This window comes from Marmota flaviventris, chromosome 3, assembly GCF_047511675.1.
Source record: "Marmota flaviventris isolate mMarFla1 chromosome 3, mMarFla1.hap1, whole genome shotgun sequence".
Lineage (NCBI taxonomy): Eukaryota > Metazoa > Chordata > Mammalia > Rodentia > Sciuridae > Marmota > Marmota flaviventris.
The window spans coordinates 151,064,669-151,069,162 of NC_092500.1; positions in this window are offsets into that span (position 1 = coordinate 151,064,669).

A 4,494-nucleotide genomic window follows, 5' to 3' on the forward strand; every position below is an offset into this window, starting at 1 on the left:
CTCCTAGAGTTTGTAAATTAATTTAGCAAAGTAGCAGGATACAAGATCAACACTTGTAAATCAACTGTTTTCCTGTATTCCAATGATGAATCCACTGAAAAAGATATTAGAAAAATTATCCCATTCACAATAGCAAAAAAAAAAAAAAAAAACCCTGGGAAATCAATCTAACAATAGAAGTGAAAGACTTCTACAATAAAAACTATAGCACACTAAAGAAAGATATTGAAGAAAGTCTTAGAAGATGGAAAAATCTTCCATGTTCTTGGATAGGCAGAAGTAATATTGTCAAAACGGTCATACCACCAAAAGTGCTATATCGAGTCAATACAATCTCCTTCAAAATTCCAATGACATTCTTCACAGAACTAAAAAAAGAAAAAAGTAGTTGCAAAATTCATTTGGAAAAATAAAAGACCTAGAATAAGCAATCCTTACTGAGAAAAATGATATAGGAGGCATCATAATACTGGGCCTTGAATTATACTACACAGATATAGTAACAAAAACAGCACGGTACTGGCACCAAAGCAGATATGAAGACCAGTGGAATGGAAGAAAAGACACAAAGACAAATCCACCTAAATAGTTATCTGAAACTAAACAAAAATGCTAAAAACACATTGGGGAAGATAACCTTTTTAATAAATGGTGCTGAGAAAACTGGAAATTCATATGTAATAGAATAAAATTTAACCCCTGTCTCTCACCCTGCACAAAAGTAAACTCAAAGTGAATTAAAGACCTTGGAATTAGACCAGAAATCCTGCAATCACCAGATGAAAATGTAGGCCCAACACTCCAACATGTCAGCTCAGGAACTGACTTCCTTAACAAGGCTCCTTCCTAGGGTGCAACAAGTGAAATAAAATATCAACAAGTGGGGATCAAAACTTATTTACAACAAAGGAAACAATTAAAAGCATGAACAGAGAGCCACCAGAAGGGGAGAAAATCTTTGCCCCCTACACCTCAGAGAGGGCATTAATATCTAGTATATACAAAGAACTCAAAAAAACACCAAGAAAATGAATAACCCAATCAGTGAATGGGCAAAGGAACTAAACAGACACTTCTTAAAAGAAGAAATATAAATTGTCAACAAATACATGAAAAAATGTTCTCTAGCAATTAGAGAAATGCAAAGCAAAACTAAATTTTTATTTTGTAAAATGAGAGTTCATCTCACTCCAGTCAGAATGGCAATTATAAAGAATACAAGTAACAAAAAATATTGGTGAGAATGTGTATATTGTTCTTGGGACTGAAAATTAGTGTAACCACTCTGGAAAGCAGAATGGAGATGCATCAAAAAACTAGGACACAGCCACAGCAATGTTTTGTTTTGTTTGTTTGTTTGTTTGTTTGTTTTGATCTTTAACCCATTGCTTTATTTTCAACTCCCTTTTCCCATTTTTTTTAGTTTTATTGATTTTATTTTTTTAAACACACGGCAGTGGAATGCATTACAATTCTTATTATACATATAGAATACAACTTTTTTATATCTTTGTATATACAGTATGTTCTCGCCAATTCATGCCTTTATACATGTACTTTGTTTTGTTTGCATTATAATTCTTATTACACATGTATGTTTATAGCAGCAAAATTCACAATAACCAAGCTTTTTAACCAACCTAGGTGCCCTTAAACAGATGAATGGATAAATAAAATGTGGTATATGTACACAATGGAGTATTACTCAATCATAAAGAAGACTTTATGGCATTTGCCAGTAAATAGATGGAACTGGAAACTATCATGCTAATGAAATAAAGCATGGTCCCCAAAAGTCAAAGGTTGAATGCTTTCTCTGATATACAGATGCTAATCCAAAATGAGGGTGTGGTATAAAAAAACAGAGGAAAAATCAGTGGAGTAAATAAAGGGGGATGAAGGGAAGAGAGGAGAGATGGGATAAAAAATGACAGTGGAATTAATCTGACCTAACTTTCTTCTGTACATATATAAATGTAACAGTGAATTTCACCATCATGCACATCCACAAGGCACTAATAAAAAAAAAATCTGTAAGTAAATAGCAGAAAGATTAGTAAGTAGAGGGAAGGAAACAGGGGGAGTTAGGAGGGGAGGGAAAGATGAAATACTGGGGACTGAATTAGAACAAATTAAATTCCATGCTTCTATCATTATATCAAAATAAATCTTATTGTTATATATATATAACTAAAAAAACAATAAAAAATTAAGGAAACCAAGACTAATAATAATTACTACACAAATAGTAAGTGGCAAAAGCTCATATTTTCTACTTTATGACAGAAGAAGAAACAATTATTTTTAATTCTAAAAATATTGTAAAATCATAGGACAATATTAGCAAAGACATTGTGCTAGTCTGTTTTTGCTACCATAACAAAATATCCAAGAGTAGGTAACTTACATGGAATAGAAATTTATTTGTCTTAGGTCTAGAGGGTAGGAGTTCAAGATGAAAGTGCTAGCTGCTGAGAGCCCATTCTGCTTCCAAGATGGTGGCTTGTTGCTGCCTCCCCCAGAGGAGAGGAACACTGTGTTCTCACATGGAAGAAAGGATGGAAGCAGCAATAAAGTACCAAATCCCTCCATCACACATTTTATAATGGAATCAGTCCATTCATGAAGGCAGAGTCCTCATGGTCTAAATCCTTTCCCAAAGGCCCCACCTCCCAACACTGTTTCACTGGGGAGTAAGTCTCCATCACATGCATTTGGGGGATGAATTCAAATCATGGCTTCCATGATGAAGCAATATAACAAAGAAAACCAACTCATCAAGTTATTCCAATTTCACAATAATCAAACACATAATTTTAAAATTAGGTGGATTTTTTTACACTCATAAATTGATAATTTTTAAAAAATAATAAAATCTGTGAACAAGGGTGCAAAAAAATCCCTACAAATTATCAGGTGTCTTAAAAGTGACCATAACCTCTCTGAAATGCCATTTTAATTAATATATGGAATATGTAATATTTTTAAATATTTTTAAAAATCCAAAATATTTTAAATATCCCAATCTAGCAATTCCCTGTACAAAGATTTACCCTAGAGAAATAATTATAAATACATGTAAACATATGCAAATACTTACAAATTAAGATACATACTCAAGTGTTTTTGTTTCAAAAATCCTAAATGTCAAATAATAGATCAATTTGGTTAATATTGGTAATACATACAAATTGATGTTGTAGAATATTTAACAAAATAATAAAATTTTCATGTCATAAATGAAATACGGGTGTCAAAATAGTAAATATGAAATATCCCAGTTTTGTAAGTATATCATATTTATAATATATATTTATATATTTTTTGAATTTTCATTCTTGTATATACAATAACATAATATGTATTATTAAATACATATGTGGGCATGTATATGTGTGTGCCCTACTCAAAGTCAACCCCTTGACTATTGCCTCTCCACACTGCATGGGGATTACCATTTCCTTTATTTCTGGCCTAGCTTGGAACTCAAGAGCTATGGTTAGTTTTAAAATAAGGTTCTTAATTATATGAAATAAGTCTTACTTATCTTTTGAACTCAATCTCTCAGTCCCTCGAATATTGGATAAAGTATCTGTCAGCATGTAGGTGCACTTATGTATAAAATATTGACTAGTGTTTTTAATTTCAAACAATATAATCTGCTACAGTTTAGAAAGAAAGAAATTATTGAAGTCTACCTAGATAGCTCACAGAACTGGTAGAAGATCAGAAGGAACAGTGTTTAGACTAAGTTTACAGAAATAATTTCCTGAATGATACCACAAAACTGGGCAGAGAATAAAATTTCTGTCACTGCCCTGGTCAGAATGGCACTGCTTTCACAGTTATTTCAGAAATACAACTTAATTTACTAAAGTAATTTGTGTCAGCAAAATGGGTGTCCTACATTCTGCCTCTCTCCTTTAGTGACTCAATTCCGAATGAGGCTCCTGTGAGTCCATCTTTTAGGTAGAAACTAAACCACTAGCTGCAGTGCTAGCAACAAGCAAGTCTGAGAATGTGATGTTACTTCTGTAGCCTTTGCCTACTAGAAAACTCTAAGAAAAGGTGTTGACATAGGCAATCCAGTTTCCTTGGCAGTCCATCTCTTTGACAACACAACATCCATATATATCATCCTTTCAACATTTACATTTAAAAAAAGAAACTTTTCCTAACAATAATAGTATCCCTCATGCAAACAAAAATATGCTCACGCTGACCCTGACAAGACAGACCCAAAGTCTCATCAGTAATTGCATTCATTGTTCATTTTCCAATTCAATACTCTATTTTAATATTCTCTAGGTTATGGGATAGAAGAGTAAAATTAACCAAAAGTAACCAAATAGGTGAGGTAAATTAATAAATATATATCTGATCATGCAAGGGAAAAAAATAATGGAAGCTAACATAATGTTTATTACTATAACTAGTCATGAAGGCTTAGTTTAAATTTACAATTTCTTTTCTCTACTACCCATTCTATACCTC